General features: G+C 41.2%; 1 long non-coding RNA gene across 1 annotated transcript; it reads left to right on the top strand.

Moving 5' to 3' along the window:
• The first annotated feature begins 18,969 nt into the window (after positions 1-18,969).
• Positions 18,970-20,220, top strand: LOC139435255 (uncharacterized). The gene is made up of 3 exons (XR_011644548.1): positions 18,970-19,299; positions 19,965-20,034; positions 20,116-20,220. It is a non-coding gene; the product is annotated as an uncharacterized lncRNA (long non-coding RNA).
• Positions 20,221-22,711: the final 2,491 nt, after the last annotated feature.

Raw genomic sequence — 22,711 nt, 5'->3', positions numbered from 1 at the left:
ATGTTGAATCGGCCATGCATCGGGTCTGGCAGTCCAAATAAGGCGTGTCACGGTCGACGGTGCGGGACACACCAACCTGACTACGGCGCCGCGAATGCCCGACAGCCTCTGATGGCCTCTGACTCCCAAAATCGGGTTGGTGTGTCAGGGCCTTTAGACCTAACACACTTAGCTAGTTCATCTACTCTGGAACTAGCTAAAACTAGTTATACATATATTTATTCTTTACTGTCGGGTCACTTATTACAGGTTCAGCGAGCTGCACGAGACTGACGGGCTGCGGGAGAGGGAGAGGAAAAGAGAGCCGTTTATTATCCAGAGTTTCTGTAAACCTTTGAAGAAAGTAGTTCATCTACTATTAGCAGTTTGTTTAAATGCATTTATGTTTTTTCTTTCTTAACATAAAATAAATCTCACGTACCCACTCCAACGTACCCTAGGTATACATGAATAAAAAGTTACAGTGCAGTCTAAGATATGAATATTTCACACAGAAGTTCCACTTTACTGATGCCTTTCTTTAAGGTTTCTCCGAACATGAGCTGTGTGCGCTTGTATGGCACATCCGTCCCGAGCAGCATGCACAGAGAAAAGCAGCCAGGACAAAGTCCCCAGACACTGTTTCCCTGGGTTACCAGCCCCAAATGTTCATCAACCAAAAACGAAACACAACCGCTCAGTTTCAATTAAAAGCAGCGGCAAAAAGAAAAGATAATAAGAAGACCTTCCCGTAAGAAAAGACTTACTAAACACATCAAACCCTGTGTTGGATCAATTGTGTTTTACAATACATTGAAATACAAATGTGTTAAGGCCTTCTGAATGTAAGCATGTCTTTGTGTTCATATGTTTTAGAAATGAAGGAGAATGAGAACCATTCAACGGGGTCATCAATACATGTCCACTTGGCACAGAGGAGGAGATCAGGAATAAGGAGTGCGGACATGTCAAACTGCAGCTGGCATTTCTCAAGAGGTCAAAGACCCTATTCATTAGTCCATGATCAAACATGTTTGTCCAGGCCAGGGAGACTGTAGTGGAAGGGTGATCAATAGAATACATATTGATCAGTCAGCATATTCATATACATTGCACTGGAATACCTCAATATGAGCTGGAGATAGCTTTGAAGAATGACCTGCAGCTGTAAAGCGGACCCTGTCCCAATTCATGAGGACCCTCTCAAGATGACAATAGAATATTCTGATATTGGGCAAAGTGCACCCCCTGCTGGTGAACACGTGCTATCACTTTGAGTCATGTTCTGCTTTTCCAGGTACAATCTGGAGCAAAGAATAAAGGGAAAGATGAGCATAGTTTGCAACATATTCTTTTTCAAAGATGTTGATATTTGCTTCACGTTCTCTCTCTAAGGAAGAAAAGGTGAAAACAAACCTGAAGAAACTCCTCCGTGAGCGTAAGAGAAGGATCTCCAGCAGCCTGACAGCAACAATGGAGGAGACCATGAAAGAATGCTCTGACAGGAAGACAGAAGACCACGACAGACATAGAAATACACCTCCACATATTTTGATGTCAACATGTTTCTGTTTGATGAAGGAGCAAAAGAAATGAAAGGAGAAGGCACGCTGAGAAACATGAGGGAAACTATTGAAATGCACGTTCATGGTTCAAAAGACGTCATGTTTGCTAAGGCTGAAGACGCCATGATGAAACAGCTGAGAGACCTGATGCTTTGTCACATTTTACATTTCCTCCTGCAGTGAAATGAAACTAGGAGCACTGCAACACAAACATACATGTCCACACATGTCAGTGTTAAGTGATCAATATTTCAATGCCGATTTAGTGGGAGATCCCGGAGAAAGTGGAGAGCAAGATGCAGGAATCAATCCAGCTGTCACTCAAAACCATTGGTGTCTCCATCCCAGGTGAAGTAGACACAACATCACAAAAAATGCTGTACATTTGATCGTCATTTAAAAGTGACCCTAATTTCCATCCGCAGTCCCTCAATATATATGTTCTCTGGATTATGACTTGTTTTCTGAATAACACTAACAGTGCTTTTATTCCAGTAGTGATGAACCGGGTCAAGCAGCTGCAGTGCGTCCATGATGTGCACAGGTAGGCTTTAGTGAAGCTGATGATCCAAACTGTTAACAAGTGTTTGTACTGTTTAATGCATTATAACTTATTCTGTTTATGCTATCAATCTGCAAGTCTCTGTATATCTGTACATTCTACTATCCTATGTATATACAGTATAATGTCCTGAGCAAGAGTCAGATTGGATTTACACCACAACATCATCGGACCACAGACCATATATATACCCTCCACACCCTCATTCATAAACATGTTCACCAAAATAAGAAGATTTTCTCTTGTTTTGTAGATTTCAAAAAAGCATTCGACTCAATTTGGCATAACGGTCTGTTCCTGAAGTTGATTGAAAGCGGTGTAGGGGGGAAAACATATGATATCATTAAAGCAATGTATACCAATAATAAATGTGCGGTGAAAATGGGCAATATGGAAACAGATTTCTTCCCCCAAAGTAGAGGGGTGAAACAGGGCTGCAGTCTCAGCCCCACCCTGTTTAACATTTATATTGATCAATTTGCAAAATCATTAGAACAATCCGATATCCCTGGACTCACCCTCTCTGACACACAAATTAAATGCCTCCTGTTTGCAGATGATCTAATATTGCTAGCTCCATCTAAGGAGGCATTACAACAGCAAATGGATCATCTGCAAAGCTTCTGTCAGACCTGGGCCCTGACAGCTCACCTGGAACCCTTCTGTCAGACCTGGGCCCTGACAGCTCACCTGGAACCCTTCTGTCAGACCTGGGCCCTGACAGTTCATCTGGAAAAGACCAGGATTATGGTCTTCCAGAAACAACCCAGGGGTCAGGGAAACCCACACCGGTTCTTACTGGGCTCCACTGGCATAGAACACACACACAGCTACACATATTTGGGACTCAAAATTACTTCAACAGGAAATTTCAATCTGGCCATTAATGATCTCAGAGACAAAGGAAGAAAGGCTTTCTATGCTATCAAAAAGCCTTCAAATATAGATATACCTGTTAGAATCTGGCTCAAAATATTCAATTCTATAATAGAACCAATCATACTGTATGGTAGCGAAGTGTGGGGTCCTCTTGGAAATCAAGACTTTGATCAATGGGACAAACACCCAATAGAAACCCTACATGCGGAGATATGCAAGAGCATCCTGAGAGTCCACAGGAACACCCCAACAATGGATGCCAAGCTGAGCTAGGCCAATTCCCCCTTTTAATTAGGATACAAAAAAGAGCAGTCAAATTCTACAACCACCTAAAAACCAGCGATCCCAACTCCTACCATTACAAAGCCCTCCATTGCCAAGAGGAGAACATAGAGAGGAGTCCCCTCAACCAGCTGGTCCTGAGGCTCACCTCCTCTAACAGGACAAGGCCTCAGGACAGCCCTCACACAATCTGGCCCAATGAAATCATAGCTAAAGAAAAAGAAAATTACATCAACTATTGGACATGTACCACGAAAACCCAAAACAAACTTCAATGCTATTTGTCTCTAAACAGACAGGACACGGTGGCAAACTATCTATAATGGCAATTTCCTGTTCCTATGTCCTATGTATTGTTGCCATTACTTCACAGAAGGGCTGAAGAGTGATCCAGACGCAGACACATACAGATGACTTTCCGGTCCTTTGTTGCAGTTTATAATGAGGTTTATTCAGCGTTTACATACCAGGGTTTAATTGTACAGTTTTGGTTGTTATGATGAGCATCTGCCGGGCTGGTGGAATCGGTATGCTCTCTCCTTCTGTGTCCCTCCTCTCCTGTCACCTATGACCTCCTTATATACACCCGGTGCAGCTAAACCCCGCCACCCAGTGTTCATAAATAATATTGCACTATACATATAACTTAAATAAACTGACACACCAACAACACCCATAAAATGTCTCCTACACACCGGCCCCTAATTGGCTTTAGTATAAAACAAAAACAATTACCAATAAATAATAAAGGAGCTATATAAATGGTGTGTATGTGTTGGTATGTCATTCTTAAAGAATGTTTAGTTTCCTTTCTTCTCCCTTATTTTAAGGGTCATCAGTCTTTGCTGTTCTTAGGTTGAAGCAGTCGTGTTGCCATCCTGTCCAGCGCTTAGAGAACCTGTGGGTTTTATTTTTACCCAATTCCAAGCTTCTCCTTATAGGGCTCCTGCATTGATGAGTCAGTCACTTCTTCAGGTCTGTCACTTGGATTCAGCCGCTGCCCTGGTACCATAACTGCAACATCGCAGATGAGCTGCTCGGTAAGGTGTTTGTTGGGCAAGCTTGGATTTTCTTGTCTGAATGGCAAGTCTAGGCAGTAGTGTCCATCTGACATCTCTTCCACTTCTGGCTCGGTCTCCACTTTCACTTCTGGCTCGGTATCTGCTACAACATGTCCATCCTCTTTGGCGTCTGACATTTTTTCAGAGTGATTCATAATGTTCAGTAATTGTTTGTCTTCTCTGGACATTTCCTCTGTTTCCTTGCTTGTATTTTCCTTGAAGTCATGATTGTATTGTTTGACCAATAGCTCCTCTAGGCGTACAATGGTTATCCGATTGACAGCAGCAGCAGGGTGGCTATTAGCATCTCTGCTGTCGTTGCTTCCTTTTAGGGGACCATAAAAGACCCACCCCAGTAGGGTCTTTGCAGCATACGGTCCTTCTCCTTGGCTATTGATCAGCTCCCAAGGTTCCAATACCTTCGGAGAATTTGTCCCAATGAGTAGGTCAATGCCAGAAGCAATGTCATTAATTTTGATGTCCTTTAAGTAAGGCCATTTTTTCCAGATCTTCTTGTAGAGGAATGTTCTCCTTGGAAACAGGCATGGTTTTATGTGTGAAGACATCGGATAGTTGCAGGAAATTGTTTTCGTCCAGACTCGATATTTCCAAACCTGAGATATGATGACTAGACACAATTTGTTTCCGATTGATTGTCTTTAGGAGAATGTTAGTCCTTTGTCCTGTAAGGTTTAGCCTCCTCATTAAACTTTCTGTGCAAAAGGTAGATGAACTTCCATGGTCCAGAAATGCATAAGTTTGTCCCCTTTGTGGCTCTTTACTTGTACAATGGAGAAGATGGAGTTTTCATCACCGGCCCCAATGTGCCCACATGTATGAGGTGAGATGACTATTACTTTCCATTGGCTTCTCATTCTGTCTTGTGTGTTCTGCTTCCTCTCTTTTGCCTTTTTGTTCAATGTGAAGTATTTCAGGATGACTTTGATTGCACACATAACATGTCAAACGACTGTGGCAGTGTTTGCTCATGTGTCCTATTTTTAGGCATCCAAAACACACCCCTTTTCCTTTCAAGAAGTCAATTTTCTCTCTGCGTGTTTTCTTCAGGATGTGTGGACACTGCTCCAATGAGTGACCACTTATTTGGCAGAACAAACACAAATGTAGGGAGTTGGTGGTTGATGGAGGTATTTTCATTCCATTCGTTGTTGCATGTTCTAGCACTGGTGTTCTTGGGCAGGTAATAATTGTTGCAAAACTACTTGCTCTTAGGCGTGGGTTTCCCTTTGAAAAGGTAGAGATAACAGTTTTGATAGCTGCAGTTGGTTTATCATCCTGGATGCTTCCAAACAGAGGATCTGACAGTATCTTCACTTGCCTTTCTATAAAGTTGACAAGGTCAGGAAATGTATCTCGATGCCCACGCTCTTCCTGTAGCTGACATGCTCTATTCCTCCACTTGTCTCTGAGTTTGTAGGGTAGTTTCTGAAGTATGTGTTTCATGTTTGAAACAACATTCATTTCATCCATATAGGTGAGATGTTCCATTGCATTGCAACAACCTCTTAAGAACAAAGAGAAGGCTTGCAGTGCTTCCACATCTTCGGCTTTGATCATTGTCCAGGTAAATGCTTTGTTCATGTATGCAGTGGCAATCTTGTGTTCATTACCAAAGTGTTCTTTAAGCAGCTGTTTTGCCCTTTGGTAACCTTGAGCTGGAGGCAGATGTTGGCAGCTGCGTACTAGGTCCTTTGGTTGTCCTCTGTGTATTGCTCTAGGTAATGCAGGCAGTCACTTTCATCGTCAGTTTTCCGCTCTACTCCTCTTTCAAATGCACGGATGAAGGCTTCAAACTGCAATGGGTCACCGTCATAAACAGGAATGTCTCTTGGAGGTAAAGTAGAAGTGAGATGTTGTTGAGCCAGCATAGCAGTGATGTCATGTTGCCTCTGGATTAGGTTATAGATGTCACCTTGATTACCATTGTTGATTACAGGTGGTGTGATGTTAACATGTCCCTGCACATGTGTCTGTATACTTTGTCTGGGAATAGAGGTTTCGGCTTGATGAGGCAATAATTCAGTTGGTGGTGTGATGTCAACATGTCCCTGCACATGTGTCTGTATACTTTGTCTGGGAATAGAGGTTTCGGCTTGATGAGGCAAGAATTCAGTTGCATGTAGGTTAAATCTTGCTGTAGGGTTTCTGAAGTAAGAGCTCATCCCATCTGATGCTCTAGAGGTGTGTCTTGATCCCATACTGAGCACATTTAGCCTGGCATTGGCTTCTGCCAGTTTAGTTTGTATATCCAATTGTTCCTTTTTCCGTTTCACCTGTTCTTCCTGTTGCTCCAACTGTTGTTTCTGTTGCTCCAACTGTTGTTGTTTCTGTTGCTCCAACTGTTGTTCCAACTGTTGTTTTAATTGTTCCCCTTGTACATCAAGCTCATGTTGACTGTTCAGTGCTGCCGCCCTTTCGATTAAAGCCGCCCTTTCTGCCTGGGCTTTAATTCGAGCAGAAGAGGCAGATGATGCATGTGATGAACCAGTGGTGTGTTTTGACTGAGGGTGTGATGCCTTTGAAACGCTGTCATCAGGTCCGATGTCATCTGAGCTGACACTTTGTTCTATGGCACGTCCCACAATAGACTGTCCACTCTCAGATAACCACACATTTGCATCTTGTATAAATCCATCAAATATATGCATCTTTTCTTGCAGCCACTGCTTTTGCCTTCCCATTTCTTCTCCAGGCAGTTGAAGGTCGGTTAATGATTTGTGATTTGCTTTTAATTCATCACACAGCTTCATAAAGTCAACCAGTTTCAACTGTATTTCCTTTGCATTGTCCTTTGAGCTCATACGCTCTTTCAGTCTTTCCATTAACTTCTTTACTTGCTTGTAGCTGAAGTTTCTTGATTTTTGACAGTTTGCAATAAACAATTCCAATCCTTTGGCAGTGTGAGTGATAATCCTTTTTTCTCTCACAGATTGCAGTCCAACAGCGCCATCTTGTGACGTGACATCAGATTTCACAGACATGATTAATGTTCACTGTCCCTTTAAGTTTCGTTTTCAGGAATTGTCCGTTAGCGACAGCGAGCTGTTTCAAACAGCTGACATCGTTGCAGCATTACATCCATTTACTAAGCCATTGTCCAATACAGCGTAATATCTCCAATACAATCCTCTTATCCTGCTGCACAGTGCACATACCTGGCCGCTTTCCCAATCTTGGCTCTCAGCCTCTCCGGTGAGCGCAGGTGGGAACAATCTCCAGCTGATTGTGGCGTGTGCAGCTGATCCGTGATGACGATGTCGATTGTGCAATAATCCAATTGTTTGTTTCCGGTGAAAACGATCCACCGGTGAAGTGATTCTTACTGTCCAGTTTTACTCCGAGAGTACGATTCCACTTAATATAATGGCAATTTCCTGTTCCTATGTCCTATGTATTGTTGCCATTACTTCACAGAAGGGCTGAAGAGTGATCCAGACGCAGACACATACAGATGACTTTCCGGTCCTTTGTTGCAGTTTATAATGAGGTTTATTCAGCGTTTACATACCAGGGTTTAATTGTACAGTTTTGGTTGTTATGATGAGCATCTGCCGGGCTGGTGGAATCGGTATGCTCTCTCCTTCTGTGTCCCTCCTTTCCTGTCACCTATGACCTCCTTATATACACCCGGTGCAGCTAAACCCCGCCACCCAGTGTTCATAAATAATATTGCACTATACATATAACTTAAATAAACTGACACACCAACAACACCCATAAAATGGCTCCTACACTATCTGAGCGCTGTGACTGATCCCAAACTGAGGAAGACATTAACAATGTACAGACTCAGTGACCACAGCCTGGCCCTTGAGACTGGTCCACACAGGCAGACCTGGCTGCCTAGAGAAGAGAGGCTGTGTCAGCTCTGTCCTCAGAGACAGGTGGAGACAGAGAGAAGAGAGGCTGTGTCAGCTCTGTCCTCAGAGACAGAGAGAAGAGAGGCTGTGTCAGCTCTGTCCTCAGAGACAGGTGGAGACAGAGAGGAGAGAGGCTGTGTCAGCTCTGTCCTCAGAGACAGGTGGAGACAGAGAGGAGAGAGGCTGTGTCAGCTCTGTCCCCAGAGACAGGTGGAGACAGAGCAACACTTCCTGCTGCACTGTCAAACATACCAAGACATTAGAACAAAGTTCTTTACAAAGATAACATGTGAACTCCAAGATTTTGAATCACTGTCTGAATAAGACAGAATAAAATGCAACATGTACTTGGAGAAAATAGTGCCAGTAGCATAGAAGCAGCGAAATATGTGAGCGCATGTGTTTAGAGTTCTAGGTGAGGTCCCGATTAATTTATTCCAGTAAATTACTCTGACCTCACTAATTGACCCGACCGAAGTTACTGAGTCTATGTAAGTTTACTGCTTGGCTCAGATCCACCAAACGTCAGCAAGATCTCACCTCTATTAACTCCCGAAGAACCAGGTTCAATTAACTGCTGTTTCTATTCAGACAACTCTTTTAATCTGTTTAAGCGATCCCGAAGGATTTTGGTATCAGTAAATGGGGTGTGTTCCTACCTAAACATGTGTGTGGCAGGGTGCAGTCTTACCTTTGAAGCAGGAGAGGAGAGCACAGATTTTCCCTTTTATTGTCCCAATCCAAAAGGTGAGATCAGTTTATTTGAAGAAAAAATAGGTCCAAACCATTTAACACATTATAATCATACAAAACATATCAAAATGGGGTTATATATTTTTTTATCTAAAACCTTAATTCATATTCATTCAAAAGCCCAAATCATGTATTCCGGTCGTTATAGCAACTTCCAGCATAAAATCATGTATTCCGGATCGTTCTATTAACTACCAGCATAAAATCCATGTATGGATTCCGGTCGTTATAGCAACTTCCAGCATAAAATCCTGTATTCCGGATCGTTCTATTAACTACCAGCATAAAATCCATGTATGGATTCCGGTCGTTATAGCAACTTCCAGCATAAAATCATGTATTCCGGATCGTTCTATTAACTACCAGCATAAAATCCATGTATGGATTCCGGTCGTTATAGCAACTTCCAGCATAAAATCATGTATTCCGGATCGTTCTATTAACTACCAGCATAACATCCATGTATGGATTCCGGTCGTTATAGCAACTTCCAGCATAAAATCATGTATTCCGGATCGTTCTATTAACTACCAGCATAAAATCCATGTATGGATTCCGGTCGTTATAGCAACTTCCAGCATAAAATCATGTATTCTGGATTGTTCTATTAACTACCAGCATAAAATCCATGTATGGATTCCGGTCGTTATAGCAACTTCCAGCATAAAATCATGTATTCCGGATCGTTCTATTAACTACCAGCAAACCACTTACCGAGAGCCGTCTAACCCAGCTCTGAAAGACAGAGCCTACCGGGAGAGAGTATACCAGGGGTTTCCCCCCCTCTCCCCGACGAAATCCAAAAAAGCCAGTCTTTTTATGCTCAAAAAACCGGATAGAAAAACCCACAAACACCTCCTCTATACCCAACCAACATATTCTATTGGCTCTGGCATAAGACACACCTTCCCAAGTTTGTGTTAAACAAAACATGACTGGACATATTCTATGACTATGACATAACCACCTTTTTGAGGCCTCCATGTGTTTCTGCTTAAGTCTGGAGCCCCCCTCCCTGCTGTGAGAGGAGAGGGAAGAACCTGCCCACTCTCTTATCAGAGAGCAGGGCATAAATCATAGGCCTTACACTCAACTTAACAAACCACTTTGTTTTGTTTATGCTGTAAATATAGAAAAACCTAAAATATGAAGCATTTTCATTGTGGGTTATACAAGAATATAATTGATTATATTTGATTATAACTAACTTTCGTTTTAAGTATTCAACATACTATGAAGCTGTCAACACCCTCTTTTGAAAACGCAAAGTTATCAAACAGCACCAACTAAAATTGTAAGCATACATACATATTCAAAAACCATCAAGAAGCATTCTCATTATGATTGATCATATATGATTTATAATTAACTGTCGTTTTAAGTATTTACTTCATACTATGAAGTTCTCAACACCCTCTTTTTAAAACGCAAAGTTATCAAACAGCAACAGATAAAATCGTAAAAACACATACATATTACATCCGTAAAACTTCATGCATCAATATCATGAAAAGTACTTCAGTATGTGTAATCAGGACGACCTTTTGATGAACCTGGTGTGGAGAACGCCGAAAACATAGTACCTCACTGGAATGTTCTCGTCATCACAGGTCAGGCACCCGAGTAAAAAGAGTCATGATGATCATAGATTTGTGCGCACCCCCACTCGGCCTGACACTTGCAGGAGCGGGGGGCCTACAGTATCTGTTGTTCCAGTGTAGACTCCTAAATCCATGTTGCTATCTGATGTAAATCATTGACCCTGACCATGGAGGGGTTGAGGTTCCTCCCTGGATGACACCTCCAAACGAAAGCCAGATAACTCGGTCGACAGTTGTTGTGGATTTTTTAGACCTCGTCAATAATCGCTCATGACTTTGTGACAAGGTCAATGAGGCCCCACACAATGATAGCACAAACGAGGAACCAGAAGCATACGGAACAGCTTAGCTGGCACTCGCTCATGGCATCCTGTGTGTGCAGTGTGAGTGTGGTGCTGGTGGTGACTTGGCACGTCACTTGTTGTCGTCTGTTTCTACCGTCTCTCCCGGCCTGTGACTACGACCTTGCAGTGGCTGACGTGGACCCACGTAGTGAAGTGGACCAGTGTCAGGGGTAGGTAGGGCTGCTGCTACCTGGCGTCTGATGTCTGACCATGCAGTTATCAGGTAGTCGTCCCTTTTTGGGAAATCCACTGCGATCGGAGTGGCTCAGCGGGTAGAGATGCAACCTGTCCCTCAGAGCTGGAAGAAACATCATCCTCCACTGGCAGGGGTACAGGTGACTCAGCCGCTGGCTCCATGCTGCACAGGTTTCCTGGGTCCAGGACTTGGCTTCACTTGAGGCATAGTTTCCCCGCTAGGGAGGTTCAAATCCTCTTGGTAGATTGCTGAGGTATTAATCTCAACAATATAGCTAAGATCAAGTTTAAATCATTTCTCTGATTCATAAAAAGTTGTTTTCAGTTTAAAAACTTCCCCAAGGGTTTTCTCAAGCACTGGGCCATAACTTACTCTTATCAGTTTAACGACCTGACAGCCCTGCACCTCCATGCTGTGTGAAAACCAGCAAAAAAGAAGGAGGAAGATGTGCTCAAAAAAATCTAATTTAAATGAATACTGTTGTAGGGTGTAGGCATATAACGATTAAAATAACTGAAAAGAAAACTAATAGTGTAAAATTAAAAAACAATGAGAAAAATAATACAAAGGTTATTTCCCATTTCCTCTTTGATACTGAGGTATTCTCCATTCAAGCTCTAATGATCCATATGCTAATAGACAGAGTTTCGTCTTGCCATCTTTCTTTGCATAATTCACTAACGATTCTAACAGTTCTACCGCTAAATCCTTTGCATTTGAGCTATTACTTGTTACTCAGACTTAAATTCCCTCTTTTGCTCTATAAAATATCCCTTGGTACCGAATTTACCAAGACAAATTCTAGATTATTGCAGGAAGATCCCACAAAAAACCATCCTCTCCTGTGGAAGAAAGCACATTAACTGCCACGGGTGTGTGCAAAACATGTCATGTGATGTGAGACTGATAGCTTCAACAGTGGATTGGGTTAAGGCCGCAGTCATATTCCTATCTGGATTCTAAACTCGGTTGGCTCGGGTGACGGTCCTCTCTTCTGGAGTGAAACTATGTTCCCAGAGATTGACTTCACTGTATCCAAACCTTCTGATTTAGTTTTAAGCTAACCCTTCTCTGGACTTCGCCCCTTTCTGGTCACCCATACACGATTTCTGAACTTAAACGGAAAAGGTGTGATAGTTAGATATGACCTGACCTTTGCCCTAGGTAGCTTTTCCATACATATAGGAATATATTCAGCCTTGTCAAATTGATTGGAATGTCCCAATTTGTTTTACAGTTTGTATACTCCACTCTGTGGCTGCTCTAACGCCTGATACTTATATGGTAACGACCAGATAGGTGTGAATCCCTTTATCCTGCAAGGGTGACAAAACGTTCTTATTTTTAAAGTGAGTTACATTATCCATTCTTATTCTCTCAGTTTTTAGGAAAAACATACTTATATGTTCCGCCATTTCAGCAGACACTGTGTTCCAGTTGCTCTGGTCAGAGGATAGACATGTTTATGACTCCCTCCATTATCACAGATCACAAGGAAAATACTTGTTCCCACTGGGAGTGCGGGTCAGAAAAGGACCTGCTATGTCAGCACTAAAACTGATTATTGGTTCTTCCTCTATTATTTTAAGATGCTCAGGATAAATTTTCTTGAACCCATCCACCTCTGCACATTGAAGACATATTGACCGTGTGTGTTGTAAGTGCATTCGCAGTTTTGGTATGAGTATTTTATTGTGGAGACAATATTTTCTCATCCGAAATAGGCCCTACATGGCCTAAACTGCTGTGTAGTTCACGCACAACCTGAGGAGCTTCTTCAGGGGTTACGTGAATGCTTCCACCCTTTTTCCATATTCTAGGAAATATGGAAGTCAGGTGGTTAACTCGTCCCGGCTTTAAGCAAGGTAAAACTTCTCTATTACCCTGATAGTCTAATTTGATCTTATCTGTATGACTTCGGACATGATTCCATTCTAAGTTCATGCCAGCCCTTAACTCTGCTATTAGACTCCATTGATTTGCATGTGTCAGCGCTTCACCTTTCACATTGGTAAACTGCCTTTGTTCCCAGTTATTAAGCTCTTCTTTACCCGCTTTGTAACAATAATCAGTAACAATACGGATGTGTGTTATTTTACGTTGTTTAGCAAAAAGAAGTCCCTCAACAAATGGCCTTTGCCTCAGCAGTTTGTGCTGTACCTGGTATTGCACCCTTTTGCTTGCAAAGTACTTCACCTGAATTCGTTTTCATTATAAAGGCCCAAGTGGCTGCTTGGTCACCTTTTCACCTTTTCGCAAACTCCCCTCTGTAAACAGTGTTATCTTTGGAGCAGCGGTTTTTCTTTAAGGGTTTCAATGTGTCCCTGTGTGGCTTACTACCTGTGGTCCTAAACTCCACATCTGATCCAGACATCATCCTCTGCCATTCTCCATTCTTATTCTCTCAGTTTTTTGATATTGATATTTTTGTTCTGGTGCTAAGATAATTTTTTGAATCTCCCTCTTTTCTTAACAACTGGAGCTATGTCTATTTTAGATCTAACTTGGTTAAGAGGTGATTTGTTCTTTGGTGAGAGGAACACTATTCCCCTTGTGCTGGGTGGGGGTGGGGGTGGGTAGCCTGCTTACAGTCTCCAGATCTCCCTCTCTGTGCTGAGGCCATAAAACTTTTAATGGGTCGCTCCGTGGTCTGCTCAGATTTTCTGACCCTGTCTCTGACCCTGTGTGTTGGGTTTTTCTGCAGCACCTCGGGAGCAGAGAAAGGGGGAGATTCTTTTTTCCAAAAGTGCAAGCTCCTTCATGAGCAAAATAGTTTAGTTGATTTTGGTAAAGTATTTGAGCTTTAGCTTCGCAAAAAAACTTCCTCATATTAGTTTTGAAGATATTTTTGGGGTTTGATATCTGCTGATAGTTCCCACTTAGGTTTTCTCTTCAAAGTACATGCAAAACAACCAGTATTTGTGGGTCATCTGATCACCACCTTGCCTTCTGACAGTTGAATAGTCCTTATCATATTATCACTCTGTGCTAGGACCTATTCTCTTTGCCAGAGCTGCTGCTATTCCTCCTGCATGTTTTAGCTTCCTATTAGCAGGGTTCACTAACATGGTTTGTTGACTAGTTTAAGATTTTGACATTTATTATTTCCAACATTCCTTTCCCCTGAATATCATGTCTAACACTGTGTTTTCTTCTAGGATTAGTATCATACTATGAAGTTCTCATAAATGACATTTTCTAGCTTTTATCCCTGTAGGCTGGAGGTAGGGTCTCAGACATTATACCACCTGCTTGTGGCTCTCTGTCCAAACGGTAGTCTGACAGGAAAGTATTTTGGTCGCGGTACGCCCGTGGGTCTGGGCTAAGCTGACCAGGGCGAGCAGAAGCTCCGGATGTTGCTTCTGTGTATCCCTCCCTGTGTGGTTGGCTCTGAGTCATTAAATTGCGTTTTAACCTCATCAGCCATTCTTTTTATTTTATTTTTTATTTTATTCAAGGATTTACGTTCACTCTTTTATACACATGCAAGTTTTTAGGCTTTTACTCACGCCGGATGTACAGTCCGACTATACCGTCTCTTGATTCTAGGATCTCTTCTGGATTCAGCTAGTGCATGCGGACACCTCAGTTAACGAGTGTTATGTATCGAGCTTCGAGCTATTTCAACAGCATAGGTACCTTTAAACCTATGTTATCTTTATTAAATCTCCTATTAACTCTTCCCCACGTTATGTTTTAACGCAAAAATTCAAACCGCAGCTCTTTGACAAGTCCTACCTATAAGTTTCAAAGTAATTTGGACAGATACTGAGCAGTGCTCCTACGGCTGACTTCACTAGCCAACAAACCTGTGATTAAAGGGACCACAGGGACTTCTCAATTTGGCTAGGGGAAAAAGAACCTACTTTAGCTTCTTTAACAGACAGCAATATCCGATATAATATAACCCTCAGTCCGGTGCAATAGTATCACTTAAATTACTACACTTTAAGTTAAAATATATATTCTAGGATTCGGGTAGGTATTTTAACAAGACTTTCAGCCTGTATTTCGCTGATTTGTATTCATCGACTTTTTTCACTAGGTCGTTTTGGTTCTTGTATTTTGACTCTGTAAAAATATTACTTTTCACAGAGCCCCACGTTGGGCGCCATGTTTAGAGTTCTAGGTGAGGTCCCGATTAATTTATTCCGGTAAATTACTCTGACCTCACTAATTGACCCGACCGAAGTTACTGAGTCTATGTAAGTTTACTGCTTGGCTCAGATCCACCAAACGTCAGCAAGATCTCACCTCTATTAACTCCCCGAAGAACCAGGTTCAATTAACTGCTGTTTCTATTCAGACAACTCTTTTAATCTGTTTAAGCGATCCCGAAGGATTTTGGTATCAGTAAATGGGGTGTGTTCCTACCTAAACATGTGTGTGGCAGGGTGCAGTCTTACATTTGAAGCAGGAGAGGAGAGCACAGATTTTCCCTTTTATTGTCCCAATCCAAAAGGTGAGATCAGTTTATTTGAAGAAAAAATAGGTCCAAACCATTTAACACATTATAATCATACAAAACATATCAAAATGGGGTTATATATTTTTTATCTAAAACCTTAATTCATATTCATTCAAAAGCCCAAATCATGTATTCCGGTCGTTATAGCAACTTCCAGCATAAAATCATGTATTCCGGATCGTTCTATTAACTACCAGCATAAAATCCATGTATGGATTCCGGTCGTTATAGCAACTTCCAGCATAAAATCATGTATTCCGGATCGTTCTATTAACTACCAGCATAAAATCCATGTATGGATTCCGGTCGTTATAGCAACTTCCAGCATAAAATCATGTATTCCGGATCGTTCTATTAACTACCAGCATAAAATCCATGTATGGATTCCGGTCGTTATAGCAACTTCCAGCATAAAATCATGTATTCCGGATCGTTCTATTAACTACCAGCATAAAATCCATGTATGGATTCCGGTCGTTATAGCAACTTCCAGCATAAAATCATGTATTCCGGATCGTTCTATTAACTACCAGCATAAAATCCATGTATGGATTCCGGTCGTTATAGCAATTTCCAGCATAAAATCATGTATTCCGGATCGTTCTATTAACTACCAGCAAACCACTTACCGAGAGCCGTCTAACCCAGCTCTGAAAGACAGAGCCTACCGGGAGAGAGTATACCAGGGGTTTCCCCCCCTCTCCCCGACGAAATCCAAAAAAGCCAGTCTTTTTATGCTCAAAAAACCGGATAGAAAAACCCACAAACACCTTCTCTATACCCAACCAACATATTCTATTGGCTCTGGCATAAGACACACCTTCCCAAGTTTGTGTAAAACAAAACATGACTGGACATATTCTATGACTATGACATAACCACCTTTTTGAGGCCTCCATGTGTTTCTGCTTAAAGAGCCTGTGACACGGTTTTCCCCCATCATCCAAACCCATCAATTTGAGTACATATTGTCCCCTTGAAAACCGTTACTGAACTGATTTTGGATATTTGTACTTTGATAACCATTAATCTGCCTTCAATGTTGACAATTTTCTGGATCTTCTCGCGGATTCTTCAAGTCCCGCCAAATGATGGGTGACGTCATTGCGGGCACAGCGCTCCAGCTGCACCGTCCAGGATCCCAGTTTCTGCATGTAAACCTTTATATATATACAGTCAGATGTAAACGCACGATGGTGCACACAGCAGCAAGCTCAGACAGCGATGACAGGTTAATGTTGAACGTGTCTGAGAGCTCATATGAGGCTGAAGGATCGGTTTATGTTGTATCTGTTAGAAGTTTAGGAATGAGGTGCGTCAATATGGGCGATCATATGGTCATGTAGCCAGTGGTGGAATGGGACTAACAATCATCCCGGGTCTCTCGACCGGCCCACTTCGGTACCGCTAGTAAATTGTCAACGGAGGGAGCGGGGGATGTAAAATACAAATATAATGTATAATGTCTGTGTCTTTGACATTAGCGCTACTAGCCACCTGTGCCCTGTACTACGAAGCCAGTTCAACAGACCCTGGATATGTTTGAGTAACAAACAAACTAACAACAAACTAACAAACGAGATCTCGCTAAGCGGTCCTACGACGCTGGTTATCAACTCGGTAAATCAAGCCAGGGTTTCTCTCTCCAGCTGAGAGCGCGTTCACGTCTAAGACACGAGTGGATCTGACTTTAATTACATTTGTCTCGAGTGTTTCGTCAACATAATGTGTTAAATAATACTTCTGCATCCAGTCTGTGACAATGTGAGTGTTGCACGGCCAGATGAGGCTGGAGAAGCTGACTCAGATAAGGAAATATATGATATATTATGATATTATATGATCGATGATCTGATTGATGATGTAATATGAATGATAAGTGCGACACGTCGGCGTCTTCTCTGCATACGGCAGTTTAAACTGTATTTCCTTTATCCTGTAATATGACTTGAGAGATTTAAACTCCGCACACTGAGTTAATCTCTTTTCTATAGACACCGGAGGCGGGCAGCGTCAGGTAAAAGAAGTTATTTAGCCTTCTCAAACCTGAGCCTCACGCGCCGCCTATGGGGGATGTGCTAGTTACTTATCTGACCGGCCCACTTCGGTACCGGCCCATCGGGATTCGTCCCGATGGCCAGTCCGCCACTGCACCCAGCCCACGTAAACTGTCAACGGGGGGAGCCTCGCTGCGGGGAAACGGTGGACCTAGTGTCCCGATCGGAGTGGGAATAATAATAATAATCCGTGCATTTTATCCATTAATTTCCCCAACATTGTGGTAAAAAACCACACGTTTAATCCACGTTGGTGTACTACTACAACTACAAAAAGCATCGGTTTGTTTTCTCATCAGTAAATGCAGACCGGCTCAAACAAACGATTTTTAATCATCATCCTCACTCATCATTTAATGTATCATATGTTCGCCGAATTGACATGAAAGCACTAATAAATGTAGTTTCATCCACTTGAGTTTATAACCATAAAAATAATCGATTTGTTTTTATATCACATCCGACGGGAGGAAATTCAGCAGATCTCACTCCCGATTTTTAATCCTAATGTAATCATCATCTTCACCACGATCATTTATGTTTATGTCGCCGAATTGACATGAAAGCACTGACACATATGAATATACTGTAGTCAACTTCATTAAGACGTTATTAACGTGCCTAAACTCAGTAATTCACCATTTCTACGCATGACACAACACACTTTGTCCGTGTTTGGCTCTCGAAGCGTTCCCGCATTGACGTCACTTCCGGCTTCCCCCAAAACTTCAAAATGAGTGAAGGAATTTCCCCGCGATGTTCGAAATTATTGATATTTAACGAAACGGTATCGCTTTTTCTTTTTTAAACTGACGGTTCGAGATTACTAGTAGCCCAATATTTCATTGCACAACAGTTGTTGGGATGGTGTCACAGGCTCTTTAAGTCTGGAGCCCCCCTCCCTGCTGTGAGAGGAGAGGGAAGAACCTGCCCACTCTCTTATCAGAGAGCAGGGCATAAATCTATGGAATATGGAATGCCATTTAAGCCAATATTAAATAAATAAATATATACATAAATAATTAAATAAATACATATATATATATAAATATGCCTATGAAATTAATTATAAAATAAATAAATTAGGCAATACATATGTATACATGTACATTTAAATACACAATTATTTATTTCATGGGACTTTTATTTCATAATGACACATTTATTTATTTCAAGAGACTTGTATTTCATAATGACACATTTATTTATTTCAAGAGACTTGTATTTCATAATGACACATTTATTTATTTCAAGAGACTCGTATTTCATAATGACATATTTATATATTTCAGATGACTTGTATTTCATAATGACGCGTTTCTTTATTTCAAGAGACTCGTATTTCATAATGACTTATTTCATGTGACTTGTATTTCATGATCAGACATTTCCATTCATTATATGCAAATGAACGGGGCGTGGTTAGCTCACAGGTCCAGAGACCCAGACCAAAGCAACAGCACCACACTGGCTACTCGAGAAGAGCAAGAAAATGGAGGAGAAGGACTATAAGGCAAACTACTAAATGAAAATAACAACATGGAAGACGTCGGTGGGCTCCAAGACTTAACTGGTTCTTATCTGGTCCGCCCAATGCTGCTCTTCTGAGAGAAACCGCTCTGACAGCTCTCTCTAGTCTCTACTGGGAAACAGCTAAAAGTCCTTCTGGAGGTAAGCAACGCTACACAATTACACCCAGTCTGAGAGTAAAATATGTCTCGAAGGTTCGTTTTGCTTTCTTACAACGTTAAGTTAATGTTAACGTAATCTTACGTTTGCTAGGAGGCTATCGTTACGAGCTAGCTGTCTTAGCTAACAACAGTTAGCAGCTAACGTTTTCTGCAGTTTGTGTTGCCCCTGAAAAACGTGATGTAGTTATTTAAGGGTATGTTAAATTAACGTTATTTTACAAGTTGAGAGAGTTAAGTTGTGTTTAAAATCGTCAATGTAATGCACGTTAGAGGTTTTGTGTTGGACATGAAGTTAGCTAACGTTAGCTAACTCCACCAGTCAGCTAGCTTAATACAAAGAGGGGTTTTGTGCTTCATTGAAAACTTTTCTTTGTTAATCTACCTGAAACTGTAGGGACAGTTTGTTTCTACTCAACTATACAGACCATTGTTGAGGAGATTAAAAACATACTGTACATGAGTTGGGTCCAACATATACCTTGAGTAATGTTACTTGCTAAAAATGAAACATCATCATCAGATGAGGACATCACCAAAGTGTGTGAGCCTGTCAGGGGATTTGATCTGTTCTCTGCATGTCCTAAACACTGCTCTGGTATTACTTATCTTGTAACATGTAAGTCTCCCGCTCTTGTCATCTTTCAGGCTTTGCATTTGAACTCCTATGACTGGTTGCGGACTTGAAGGGAACGCCTTCCTGACATCCAGGAAAAAGGTGAGATTATAATACATTTGAATGCCAAAAGCAAGTTATTGTTTTTAACTTTTTAAATATGATTGTTTTGGGGCATTTCAGTTGTATTGGACAGGCAGTAGAGATCTACTGGAAACAGTGGAGAGGGAGGAGATGATATGCAGCATACGGCCAGCTGGATGGTTGCTGCTCCGTGTGGAACGTGTCCTATCAGGTAAAGCACTTTGGTACCCAGTTATTTATGGTGTTGAGTTTGAATTTAGCTTTTGGAATGTAATTTCCAACTGTGCATTGTAAAGACTGAAAAAACAGCCTCAGGTTAAAGCTTGACATGATTTGGTCTTTTACTTAAGAAGGTGTTTGTCCTCCTGTGTTGTCTTATTTCCTTATCTTTCTTTCAGGTGTAACATCTACCAATGGTTGTACATGACAGATACCTCCTCCGCCTCTTTGCTGTCTTACTAGTCAATCCTTCTGATCAGGTCCTTTCCTAAATAGTGGTAAGTTTTACAGTTCAGTGTACGTTAATTTAGTAACTTAATGCTTTACCGCTGTTGAATAAATCCTATATTGCTAGTCATTTTATTAAAACTACGATTTGTAAACTTTTTGATTCCAATTACAATAATCTTTTTGTTATAATTGTAAAACATATCTTAACATCCATCAGCAATCAATACAACAAATCATCCAACACTAAATAGAAGAAATCTGGACCTATTTATTTTGATACAGCAGCATGTGTTGGGACTGCTCATTGATGTCATCAAGAGCCATTGAGTCTACCTTTTGTAGTCGGCCTCTCAGAATGTTTAGCATTTATTTGTATTTTAACATTCCTATAATAATTAGTTTTTTTATTGTTTTGTTCTTTATTTTTGTTGTGAGAATCACTTTGCAATTATTGTGTAAGTGCTATATAAATAGTTATACTAATATTATTGTTGTTACTATTATTAATAATGTCTTCTTTGTTTTCTTTATTCATCTCTGCAGAAAGGATCATGCCAGCCCACATCAAACACCTGATCAAGAGCTTGTGAACCTCACTGCTGCAGACGCCTGTGTGATATTCCACTCTGACTGGAACCCTGAATATGACCTGCAGGTACGATATATATATATATATATATATATATATATATATATTGTTGCGAGGTGGGGGTTTTTACAACCCAACTCCTCACCGCGTGTTGTTTTGACGAGTCCTGCTTGAAATCATAACAGGGAAGGAATTAGAAGACAACAGGATACCAGTTAAACAATAATCCGTTTTAATTAAACAAAGTAGTATAATGCAATACGATATAATATAATACATTACTTATACAATTCAAATAATCATATAAGCAATGTGTGGAGTACTCCCGCCCTTATTCACGCCCTGCGGACATCCTATTCGTCTTGACAACGCATGAAGAGAGGACTAACCACCAGAAAAACATTTCCCTAGTGTAAAGAAGGGGTGGCGTTTCATTGGGGAGATACCAAAACGCTATCTCACAGGGAAATCAGCGTCTGGCAGCTTTGAAAGCCACAGGTGTTGGGAAGGCACCCCATTAAAACTCAAGGAAAATGTCCCTCCCCATTTGTAAAACTTATCGATGGTTTAACCCAGAAAACATTATCAGGGATAATCTTTACACTCCAAACAGAAATCACCCTTAATTCTGCATCTTCCTTCTTCACAAATAGCTTAAAACACTCTTTTGATAAACAGGTAAAAAGTCAAAGAAAAAACTATTGTGCTCATCTATTTCTAACAAAAAAGGGAACATTGTTTCAGAAATCTATAAAAAAACCTCTCTATATTGGAGAGGAAAAATGTACCTTTTGTTCCTTCAACTATTAACACACAGGAATGTATAAACTCACACATACTTATTCAAGATACATAGATTTCCTAAAAACCTGGCCTGCCAGAGATCTCAAACAGAATTTCCTCTCCCCACACCACACACCCTGTGCTGCATACCTCGACCTCCCCCACTGCAATAAAACTCATTTTTTACAGCCCTTTGTCTCTCGCCATTTTAGTCCTCACATTTATGAAAGGATCAAAACAGAGAAATCAGTATAAAACACAAACACAGGTATTGCTTGAACAGTATTCACTTAACTGCTACTATTTGATAATTACCAGGGAACTCAACAGACCTCTTTTAATGTCTGGAAAGTGCAACAAGACTTTCTGCCCTTTTACATGTATCACAGTTCTTTGGTACAATATCTCACATCAATTTCCACAATTCCCTCTTTTGCACTCTTAAAAAAAGAGTGCAACTTATACAAGGCACTTGAACCATAACTATTGTCGCTCCTCTCCACTGTGTTCATCTCTCAACATTATATTTAGAGCCCTTTAAACATTTAGAAACAGCCCTTCATAGCAATTTCTTATGGCAGAATGAGAGGGAGACCAAAAAATGTCAAAAAACTGCGTCCTTGTCTGCTGAGTCTCCATACTCGTCCTCCGAGACACAGGCCAACAGTGTCAGGAGGGGGAGAAGCAGCTTTTCCCTCAATGGTGGAAGTGATTAGTCTGACACATAATGAGCGGATGCACGGCACACAACAACACCCACAGGTTAGTCTTTGTCCATGGATATAACTCGAATGGTTTCATCAGACCCCTCTGAGGGCAGGATGGGCTGGTTACACGCAGCACATTTAGGCGCCAGGACCCTGTGGTAGTCTT

The sequence above is a fragment of the Pseudochaenichthys georgianus genome, chromosome 15 (assembly GCF_902827115.2).
Source record: "Pseudochaenichthys georgianus chromosome 15, fPseGeo1.2, whole genome shotgun sequence".
NCBI classification, from domain to species: domain Eukaryota; kingdom Metazoa; phylum Chordata; class Actinopteri; order Perciformes; family Channichthyidae; genus Pseudochaenichthys; species Pseudochaenichthys georgianus.
This window is presented reverse-complemented; position numbering and strand designations above follow the sequence as displayed.